The 12,065-nt window shown below is 40.8% G+C and overlaps 1 protein-coding gene and 1 pseudogene across 4 annotated transcripts in view; one reads left to right on the forward strand and one right to left on the reverse strand.

Annotated features, from left to right (window-relative positions):
* OSBPL9 (oxysterol binding protein like 9) overlaps window positions 1-12,065 on the reverse strand; it is a 170,976-nt gene that overhangs the window by 125,120 nt on the left and 33,791 nt on the right. The window lies entirely within an intron of this gene.
* LOC138074322 (sterol regulatory element-binding protein cleavage-activating protein-like) lies at window positions 6,301-9,360 on the forward strand (annotated as a pseudogene).

A 12,065-nucleotide genomic window follows, 5' to 3' on the forward strand; every position in this document is an offset into this window, starting at 1 on the left:
GTGTATCCTTTGACATTTTCTTTTTGGACATTCTTTTGACTTTTCTACTGATTTGTATGTGTTCTTTGGGTTTTCTTTTTTGTCTATTTGATTTGTAGGAATTCTTTATATATTCTGCATATTAAACTTCTGTCAACTGCATGCACTGTAAATATTTTCTCTCCTGTCCAAGGCGTGCTTTTCTCTGATTGTAGTCTTTTGTTATTGCTGTTGAAAGGCTTTAAAAATTGAATGTTGTCAAATCTAACGATCATTTCTATCATTGTTTGCTTTTTAAGACATCTTCCTTTATCCTGATATCATAGAGACATTCTTCTATACATTCTTATGAGTATAAATTTTCATTTTATACCTTTAATACTTCTGGAATTCATTTCTGTGTATAGCATGAGGTAGGGAACAATTTTATTTTCTCCATATGGGCAGCCAATTGATCCAACTTCATTTACTGAGTGATAGTGTCTGATTTGTAATGCTGTTATACACTAAATTTACATAGATGTAAATATTCCTAAGCTTTCTCTTCCATGCCACTGATCTATTTATTTCCTCTTATACCAATACCATACTTACTTTAATTTACCATAGTTTCATTTAAAAAGTTTTAATATCTGGAAAGGCAAGTCCCCCAACCCCTTATTCTTCAAATTCTTCTTGCCCCTTTACCATTTTAAATGACTTTTAGAATCATCTTGTCAACTTCTTTGTTAAGCCTGATTAAGATTTTTGACTGAAATTACATGTATTTATAGATTAATTTAAGGAAAACAAACATACAGATAATCCTGAGTCTAATAAGCAGGAAGATGAGATAGCTGTTCAGATCTTCCTTTAGTCTTTCAATGATGTTTACTTTTTTTCCATCAAAGGAATGTATTTATTTGTAAAATATATTCTTACATAACTTAGAATTTTTTGTTACTATTAGAATCTCTTTTTTTAAATTATGGGTATATCAATTTCAGATCCAAAACCTTTCCCAAAGCTGAGACATTTAAACAGTATTTATGTAAATTTTTGTGGATTTTTTTAAAAGTAGAAAATCATATTATCTTCAAATATTAATAATGTTTATTCTTCACTTCCATCCTTTTTCTTTGATTTCTTTTGTTTCTTATTCTTGTGTTTGCCAGGACTTCTAGTACAGTTACAGAAACATCATCTGCAAACACTAATTTTGATTTATCTTCCCAAAGCTTACATCTTTTGTATCTTATTGCATTCCCAAGGACCTCCAGAATACCATATATAAAGAAGTAGCAATCTCTACCAAAATATCCATGACATTTTTAAGAACTAGAAGAAATAATCCTAAAATTCACATGGAACCACAGCAAGCCAGAACTGCAACAGCAATCTTGAGAAAAAAGAAAAAAAGCTGGAGGTATAAACCTCCCACACTTCAGACTATACTATATAGCCACAGTAATCAAAATAGAAGCTATTGGCATAAGAACAGAATCATTAACCAATGGAACAGAATAGAGAGCCAGAAATAGACACACAAACCTGTGGTCAGTTAATCAATGACAAAGAACGCAAGAATACACAATGGAGAAAAGACAGTCTCTTCAAGAAGTGATGCTGAGAAAACCGGACAGCAGACAGTCACATGTAAAACAGTGAGATTACAACATTCCCTCACAGCATATAAAAAAAGTTAAATCAAAATGGTTTGAAGACCTCAACATAAGACTGGAAACCATAAAACTCCTAGAAGAGAACATAGGCTGAATACTCTTTGAAACAAATCATAGCAGTATTTTCTTGGATCACCTTCCCATGGCAAAATAAATAAATATCAAAAACCCATATGGGACCTAATTAAAAGCTTTTGCACAGCAAAGGAAACCGCCAATGAAACTAAAAGACAACCTACAGAATGGGATAAAGCATTTGCAAATCATGCAACCTACAAGGGGTTAATACCCAAAATATACAAACAGATTATACAACTTTATATACAACTCAAAAAAACAAACAAGCCAATCAATGAAGACTTGAACAGATTTTTTCCCAAACAAGACAGATGGCTAACAGGCACATGAAAAGATGCTCAATGTTGCTAATCATTAGAGAAATGCAAATCTAACCCACAACGAGATAGCACCTCACACTTGTCAAAATGGCTATCGTCAAAAGAGTCTACAAATAACAAATGCTGGAGAGGATGCAGAGAAAAAGAAACCTTTATACACTGTTGATGGGAATGTAAATTGGTGCAGCCACTATGGAAAACAGTAAGGAGGTTATGGAGGCTCCTCAAAAAACTAAAAAAATAGAACTACCATACAATACAGCAATTCCACTCCTAGGTATATATCCAGAAAAAAAAAAAAAACAGAAATACTAATTTGAAACGATACATGCATCCCAATATTCACAGCAGCATTATCTACAACAGCCAAGACATGGAAGCAACTCAGGTGCAGTCAACAGACAGCTGGATTAAGAAGATGTAGAGAATGTGTGTGTGTGTGTGTATAAACACACATACAATATATATACACATAGATGTATATATATATGCATATACATATAGAATGAAATATTACTCTGCCATAGAAAAGAACAAAATACTACCATTTGTAGCAAAGTGGATGGACTCAGGGTTATGCTTAGAAATAAGTCAGACAGAGAAAGACAAATACTCTATGACATTGCTTACATGTGGAATCTAAAAATATTTCAAATAAATGTATATATAAAATAGAAACAGACTCACAAATATAGAAAAATTGTGGTTATCAAAGAGGAGAAAGGAGGAAAGACAAATTAGGGTTATGGGATTAACAGATACAAACTACTATGTATAAAATACATAAGCAACAAAGATATACTTCATAGCACAGAATATTACAGTCATTATCTTGAAATAACCTATAATGGAATATAATCTGCAAAAATACTGAATCACTACAGTGTACACCTGAAACTAACATAATATTGTGAATCAACTGCACTACAGTTAAAAAAAAAAAAAAAAAAACAGAAAAATCAAGCACCTTTGTCTCGTTGCTGACTCTAAAGTAGATGCTTCTACTATTTCGCTGTTGAGCACACTGGAACATTTTAGCAAATACTCCTTACTGGGTTAAGAATGTTCTCTTACTATTCCTAGCTGGCATTGATCTTGAATGCATGTTTCATTTTATTCACTGCTTCTTTTCCATTTATTCAGATGGTCATGTAATTTCCCTTTTTAATTAGTTAATATGTTAAATTATCTTAATTGATTATAAAATTAGAATCCTATTAATAGTATTCCCAAAATAAACTGTTTGGTCATAACCCTTTTTGTTTATATATTACAGGGTATGGTTTGCTGCTTTTTGTTCATGATTTTAACATTTACATTAATAAGTGACTCTGGCCTAAAAATGTCCTTGATTGTTCCTCTTTCTATTTTATCATTAATTTTTTCTTGTTTAATTTTTTTACTGTAATGCTTATCTCATTAATTTTCAATCTCTATTTTATCATATATTCATTTAAGGTTATAAATCACAGACTGCCTTAGACGCAGCTTTAACATGTGGTCCCTTCATTGTCACTCAGGTTTAACTATTTCATAATTTCCATTATAATTTCAACCTTCACCAATAAATTATTTAGAAGTATCCATATGAGGTGGCACGTGGCTACAGTTTTGTTAAGGAGTTTCTAATTTATTCCACCACTGTCAAAGAACATTATATATGTGACACTGAGTTTTGAGTACCCTCTTTTCCCATACAATTCTAATCGTTTTCTTAAAGTCTATTATTTATTTATTTTACCACCAAAAGTTCATTATTAGATTCCCAGGAATTTTTATTTAAAAGCTGAAGATTAAGGTTATATAATTCCTAGAATCAAACTCAGATTTACTTTCTGAAATCAATCCAGGCAAGCCTTAAGGTCTATTATTTCTGATATTATTAATAATACTATTTCCTAGCTTTCTTTTGGTATCTTCCTGGAACATCGTTTTTTATCACCTTATTTTTAAATTTATAACCATAAAATATGATAAACATTCAGAAAATAGCATTAATGACATCTATGTACTAATCACAAGAGATTAAATAGATGCTTACATCTTGTACAAGAAAGTCGGAGAAGAGATTCTTAATGTCAAATTCACAGAGAAGAGATGATGCCTGCAAAACAAGCTAGTGAATTAACAAAGAAGGACTTAAATCAATAGAGTAATTTTTCGTAACGAAATGACAAAACAACTGACAGAACGATGCAGACAGGATGTAGATCTAAGAGGATAGGGGAGAAGGATACTCTTAAGGTTATACATTAATCTAAAAATATCTAATTGTATCCATGCTAAGATATCAATGATTATAAAATGCATTCCAATGCCAGAGATGTTAACATATGCAAAAATAATGTAGAATCACTGAAATAAGGCACTGGAAGAAATCAATGCTGAAACTATTAACCCATCACAGGACAGTGCTATACTCTCTTGTAATGGACTAAGAGAATATGAGACTCCTTCCTCAGGGAATCAATCAACTCTGATGATAAGCACAATAAATAAATGAAGTACTCAGTTTCACTGGATTGGTTAAAAAAAAAAAAATGTCACATATGGATTAACCGTTTTCAAAAAGTCACAATATATTTAGTGATTACTTTGGTTATTCCTAAGGCCCTGCAGAATTCCTAAGAATCTGATATTCATCTCATCATTAGTAATTAGTAACAGCAGTAATTATCATTCATTAAGAATTGGATACTTTATAATGTATCCGTTAATGTGATATTCATAATTACATGAGTAAATGACACGAGGCCATTCCAGAGGTAAAGGAAATAGGACTCAGAACTGCATAAATGAGTTCCCCGAAGTCACAAAGCTAGTAAGTGGATCTGGATTTGAATTCCATTTCATTTTTCACCTGTTCTTGTCTCTACCCCCACACTGCCTCTTTAACACTAACACTTCTCCATTTTTCATGTTACCTGGATAAATAACTGAATAAATGGATAAATAACTGAATAAGTGGATAAATAAATAATAAATGGATACACTGATAAATAGCTGAATAACTGGATAAAAAACTGAATAAATGAGTTCCCTGAAGTCACAAAGCTAGTAAGTGGCAAATCTGGATTTGAATTCCATTTCATTTTTTACTTGTTCTTGTCTCTACCCCCACATTCATGTTACCTGGAAATATTAATGTTTTGCTTTTGGTTGAGTCCCAGAAGGGGGAAAAAAAAAATCAGACCCCAGGACTCAACTGGCTATTGTACTTCTCCATCAAGGCCAAGGGCACCATCTAGTGGCCATACTCTGACATTACCACAGTCAAAGAAAGATGGGAAGGAAATGGTTTCCTCCACTAGTTTTCCACTTCTGTGCATCAAGTTGGAGCACCTGCATTATTGACTCTTGTAGTTAAGAATAGGAGCCTGGAAACATTAAGGGCTGAACAGGGCTTTGGAACAAGACAGACCCAAGTTCAACCCCAGATTCACCATTTACTAACTATGTGACTTTGGTAGGCTACTAAAAGTAGTGTGAGTCTCAGTCTTCTCATTTGTAAAACGAAATACCACTACTGACCTGAGAGGATTATCATGGCGATATCAATGAAAATTTGGCAACACAGTGACTGATCCAAAGAGCTTCCTCAGTAACTACTGGTTCCTTTCCCTATTCCTTCATGTAGCCTAAAACCACGTGGGTGTTTTGCTTTTTTTCTTTTAAAAAAAACACATCCATGCCACTGTGTTTAACTTTTTTTGTCTATAAACTATAGTAAAGGTAAATTCCCTAAAATGTATTTCTTATTTTTATAATTCCATGAAATCAACAAGAAGCATTTTTTGAGTACCTACTTACAATGTACCATGCATTTGTGACACTGGGTGTGAACTCACTAGTGGGCAGAGAAAACAGACTACTTACACGTAATATCATCTAAAAGTCCTTTCATGGCTATAAGTGACAAATGGAAGAGGATCAAATCTGTTAGAAGGATGTGGGTGAGCTTCACGAAGGAATGCTTCATGAAGAATCACCATTTGAAAAGTCTCTTAAAAGATGACTTGGTCACCATGTCCTGCCCGCCATCTGCCACACATGGTGGGATACTGCTTCAAGAACTTGCTTCAGACTTGTGCGTGCAGACAGTGTCCACTGTCACGGCAGCCCAATGTGTGCCAGGCTGATGCATGGTCACTTTCCAGGAGGGAAGCAAGGTGACTTCAGCTGAGGATGACCTAACTGACAGGCTGCAGGAGAAGATATCTCAGGCCTGCTGCAACCATGGGCTGTTCCGTGAGTACAGTCTCTACCCCAGGAAGAGAGTGGTCTCGTACACCATCATCCTGGTCTTCCGGCACTACTATATCAAGTTTCTGGGCAGTCTGCAGGCCTCCCTGATGCTCCTGCACCCCAGTCCCAGCTGGGCAGAGAGCCTGGTCCATGTGCACTTCAAGGAGGAGACTGGCATCGCTGAGCTCATCGTCCTGTGCCTACCCATATCAGGACTACCTCTACTTCACGCGCAAGATACACAAGGCCAAGTCCAAACGGGGGCTGGCTCTGCCCACCATGGTCACAGAACTCGGATCACTGCTGACATCTGTGGGGCTCTGCACACTCTTTGGCCTGATGCCCACCCTCAACAGTGGTGAGGTTTTCCCCCACCTTGTGGTGATCACTGGGCTAGAGAACGTGTTGGTGCTCACCAAGTCAGTGGTCTCCACCCCAGTGGATCTCAAGAGGAAGCTGTGCACTGCCCAAGGCCTAAGCAGAGAGAGCTGGTCCATCATGGAAACCGTAGTCACAGAGCTGGGCATCATCCTCGTTGGCTACTTCACCCTCATGCCTGCCACTCAGGAGTTTTTATTGCTTTGCCGTTGTGGGCCTGGTGTCTGACTTCTTCCTTCAAACGCTGTTTTTCAGCACTGTTCATTGACATTTGCTGGATAGAGCTGGCAGGTATGAACAAGTGGCTGCCCCCTGAGGCCTGACTGACCCCAGCTAAGCCAGTGGCATGGCCAACACGCCTTGAAGGGCAGTTGTCCACATCCCATGCCATCAAGCTACAACCATTCTCCTTCCAAAACCTGTGATTCCCCAAGAGGCTGCATGCAGTCTGCTTCCCGGCCTGAACCCGCCTAACACAGCACCTGCCATGGCCGGCACTGAGGTCTTGATTGGTATCCTGGTGTACACAGACCTAGCTGCCCAGGTGACAGAACAGGGTTCTCTGGGTGACAGCACCCTGGCTCCCCTGTCTGTACCCAGTGATGTGGTGCCCTTCAGCCAGCCAGATCCCACCTTCTCCATCTTCCCACCTGACACCTCTAAGTCACCCAAGAATCAGACATGGCTGGGGGAGCTGCCCAGCAGGCCCAGTGGTCCACCTGAGGGTGTCCACGACAGCCCAACCCCAGAGTAACCTGGGGGCCTGAGGATGAGGAACATTGGAGGAAACCACCCTTCGGGCACTAGCCAACACTCTTCAGCTACTACATCATCACACTGGCCCAGAGGGACGTCAACCTGCTGCCTGTCATCCCTGTCACACCCCTGCCCCAAACCCAATGGAAGCCTCTGGAGGGGCAGCACCCTCAGGACACCCACAAACCCTGGCTTCCACCATGGCCTGGGCAGAATGGGCTCTGGGAGGCTGGCCTCAGGGGGGCAGACACAGTACAGGCACACAGAGACATCACCCTGTACAAGGTGGGGGGACTCAGTGAGGCCCCGGGCATCATTGTGCTGCTGCTGCTCTGCCTGTATGGCATGCTCTGCCCGAGTAACTATAAGTAGCCTGGTGCAGGACCCTGGCAAACCCATGGTATGAGGTGCTGGCCTGCAGTGACTACAGCTACAGGCCACCTGAGATGGAGATCGTGCCCCTGGTGCTGCATGGGCACCTCATGGACACTGAGTCTCTGGCCAGCGATGGGATGCTGCTGGTGAGCTGTTGCTTGGCAGGCCACAAGTATGTATGAGATGCACACATTGGAGACAACCTCACCAGCATCTGGCGCCCAGGCGGGCAGCATCATGACAGTGGTGTTGGCAATGTGCTGGAGGCTCAGGAGAGCTGGGAACGGCTGTCAGAGAGCAGGGTGGCCAGAGTGGCCCGGGGACAGTCCTCCACTACAGCACCATCACAAGGCCCTCCTCCACCTCCCTTCTTTGGGGATCTGTCAGACCTCACCTGTTTGATCTCACCAACTTCTCAGCATAGCTGCAGCTCTCAAAGCTAACTGAGCCTGAGTCCTAGCACTGGGTGGGCTGTCGCCCTGCTCAGGACTCCCCAGGCAATGATTTCAGCCGCCTGGTGCAGCCAGTATACTAGAAAGAGATTTGGAATGGCTCCTCTCCACACACGAGCCCTGCACCCACTCTGCCCCAGGCCCCTGAGGATGAGGGAGGCACTCCTCTCAGAGCTTCCCTTTCCTCATCTGGTCCCCCAACACAGACGGCCCTATGTGGAGCCTGGAGCTCAGGGCAATCCCATCGTGGTGGGTGGAGCAGTGGTCGGCTGGAGATATGGGAGGCCATCGAGGGCACTCTGCACTGCAGCAGCGAGGAGGTCTCCTCCGGCAACACGGAGACAAAAGGACTGGCTGCCTGGCTCAATAGTTTCCTTGACTTCTTGGAGACTCACACCTGCCCTCAGCTTCCTGCAGTTCCAAAGGGCCCCAAGGTAGGGCAGTCCCCCAAATTCCCCATGTACAGCAGCAAGGACACAGCAGCACTGACCCACAGTGCCCTGTGCACACCAGAAGCCCATCACAGCCTGGAGGCAGAGGCCAGGCACTGTGTGACTGGGAGCCAGGACCACACACTGAGGGTGATCGGTCTGGAGGACTCAGGCTGCCTCTTCACTCTGCAAAGCCATTCAGAGACCATCACGACTATGTACATTGACCAGACCACAGTGCTAGTCAGTGGCAGGTAAGATGGGGCCATGTGCCTGTGGGACGTGTTGACTGGCAGCCAGGTCAGCCACACGTTCACTCACCGTGGAGATGTTACCTCGCTCCCCTACACCACCTCCCACGTCACCAGCCGTGGTCTAGATGATCTCGTCAGGATCTGGGACTGCAGCATAGGCATCAAGCTCTACTCCACTCAGCAAGACCTGGGTTGTGATGCAAGCCTGAGTGTCATTTCAGACAACCTGCTGGTGACCAGCGGCCAGGCTGTGCTTGCTTTACAGATCTAATCCATGGGGACCTGTTATATAGTCAGTCTACCTGGGGAAGAAGAGTGAGGCCCAGCTGGCCTGCCAGATCCTGTTGCTGAACAACACTACCATTGCTTAGAACTCTAGCAGCGAGCTTAGCCGAGTGTACGTGCTCTCTGTACTGGAGAAGCTGGACTGAGGGTGGACCTCCCTGCCCATCTGCCTGGGGTGCTCTGCGGGGCAATGCACTGGACCTGGCCTGGAGAGAAGACCTGGCCTGTCTTTGGGAAGCTGCCTGTGAACTGTCCTGTCCTGCCTCATGATTGTAATGTTAAACTTTTAAAAAAAAAAGAAAAGGATGAGCTCACCAGATAAGGGCACAGAATATTCCTGACATAGAAAAATATATGATACAAGGTTGAAGAAACAAAGTGTGGTGTGGTTAGAACATAGGATAGGATGGATGAATAGGCAGGAAGAGATCCGTGAGAGCTTGTTATGTTCCTTTGGAACCTAGATGATAGGTGCATTATCACCACCACCACTACCATCATCGTTCACAGCAGTTATCACTGCATGTGTACGATGTGCCAAACTCTGTACATACATAAGTGCTAAACCTCACAATTTAACAAGCTATATGTTATCTTCATAGAAGTCAAGAAATTTGCTCAAAGGTACAAAGTCAGTAAGGGGTATAGCTAAATGATATTCAGCTCCAGCTCTCTCTGATTCTACCACATCAGTGGTCCCAAAGTTGGCTGTACAATGCAATCACCTGGAGAAACTGTTTAAAAATAAAAGGTTCCAGACCCAGTTCTAAAACAGTATTATCACTAGAGAGTGGAACTTGGAAATCTGTTTCCTAAATAGAAAGCCAAATGGCAGTTCAGCTTCTTGAAAATAACACAAAGCCTCTTAAAACACACACACACACACACACACACACACACACACACACACACGCAACTAATTAAAAGCCTAATTAAATGCGTAATCCTCACAAAATTCCGCAAGGGTTATTATAATCCCCACTTAAAAGAAGAGAAAACTTAAGGTCTGGAGAATTACCGATTGCTTCCCTCTTCCAGTCAACAAAGCAAAGAGCAAAAATAAGATTCAAACACAGGTATAGCGAGCTCTTCTCAAGTCATGCTGTGCGGCAGAATTCTAAAATACTACCCCGCCCAATGACCCCGTCCCTGTTTTTCTCTCCTCCCCTTTGAGGGTGAGTAGAAATTGCAAATATGATGAGAAGTTACTGCAGGCATTATGTTACAGGATGAGTAATCACTGAAGTGATTACATGGCAAAAGGGAGATTATCTGGTGGGTATAACCTATTCTAATCATATAAGACTTTTTAAAAGCAGTGTTTTCTGTAGCTGGTAACAGAAAGGAGAAGTCAGAGAGGCTTAAAGCACTAAAAGACTTCCATGCACCATGCTGACTTGAAGATGGAGGGGCCACAGGACAAGGAGTATGCATAGCCTCTAGAAGTTAAGAGCAGATCTCAAGTTGACAGCCAGCAAGAAAATGAGGACCTTGGTCCTTTAATCACAAAGAACTGAATTCTTCCAACAACCTGAATGAACCTGGAAGCGGACTCTCTCCTGTAGTCCCTCAGAGCCTCCAGATAAGAGCCCAGCTTGGCTAACAAGATTTCATCAAGGAGAGAACCTTTCTAAGGTGTTTGATCTACAGAATTGTAGATTAAAAAACTGTAGATTTAAAAAATGTTTTTTTAAAATTGTGGTAAAGTACACATAACATAAAATTTACCATTTTAATATTTTTAAGAACATTCACATTGTTGTACAACCATCCTAACTGTCCATTTCCGGAACTTTTTCATCTTCTCAAACTGGAAACTCTGTATCCATTAAACAAGAAATCTCTAATCTTCCTAGCCTCAACCCCTGGAAGCCACCATTCTATTTTCTGTTTCCATGAATTTGACAACTCCAGGTACCTTATATAAGTAGAATCAAACAGTATTTGTCATTTTGTGACTGACTTAATTCAGGTAGCAAATGCCCTTAAAGTTCATCCATGTTGTACCATGTGTCAGAATTTCCTTTCTTTTTAAGACTAAACACTATTCCATTGTCATGGATATTTCACATTTGTTTATCCATTCATCCATCAAATGGACACTAGGGCTGCTTCCATGTCTAGACTATTGTAAGTAACAATAGTTGCTCACAATAGGTGCTGCTGCTTTTGCAAACAGCACCTATGTATACAAATATCCACTCAAGGCTGTGCTTTCAATTCTTTTGGGTATATACAGACATTTATATATATGTAAATGAGTGTTAAGTCCATTATTATGAACATTGAGTAAGTAAAAGGAAATAATCAAGCATTTATTTATCCTGTTTGAATTGTAGCACTGGGTAACCACATAACTGATGAAGTGTTTCCTTATATGATTATTTCTGATAAAAATTTAAACAAAATGATAAAATATAATTTTACAAATGGATCTAGGTACTGCATCAACAGTTGGTAATATCTGGGAGTTCCCTGGTGGTCCAGTGGTTAGGACTCAGCAACTTTCAGTGTCGTGACCCAAATTTAATCCCTGGTTAGGGAATTAACATCCTACAGCCAAAAAAAAAGTTGCTAATACCAATGAAGAGCAAAAACCAGACATTGCCTCCTAATAAAAGAACACAACACCGCCTAAAGGGATCAAACCTAAGTCTGACTCAGTCTCTGGATCAGCTGCCAATATGTAGGAAAAGCAGAGACAGGAACATGCTGAACTGCACCAGTATACAATCGATAAAACCTACACTATGGAAAACTCCTACAGGTCAAAGGGTCTGGAGTCTTCAAAAGATAAATTGCAAACAAAAGATATCAATTTTTTTAAATGGGCAAGATAAAATGTAGAATA

Source organism: Capricornis sumatraensis, chromosome 2 (assembly GCF_032405125.1).
Source record: "Capricornis sumatraensis isolate serow.1 chromosome 2, serow.2, whole genome shotgun sequence".
NCBI classification, from domain to species: domain Eukaryota; kingdom Metazoa; phylum Chordata; class Mammalia; order Artiodactyla; family Bovidae; genus Capricornis; species Capricornis sumatraensis.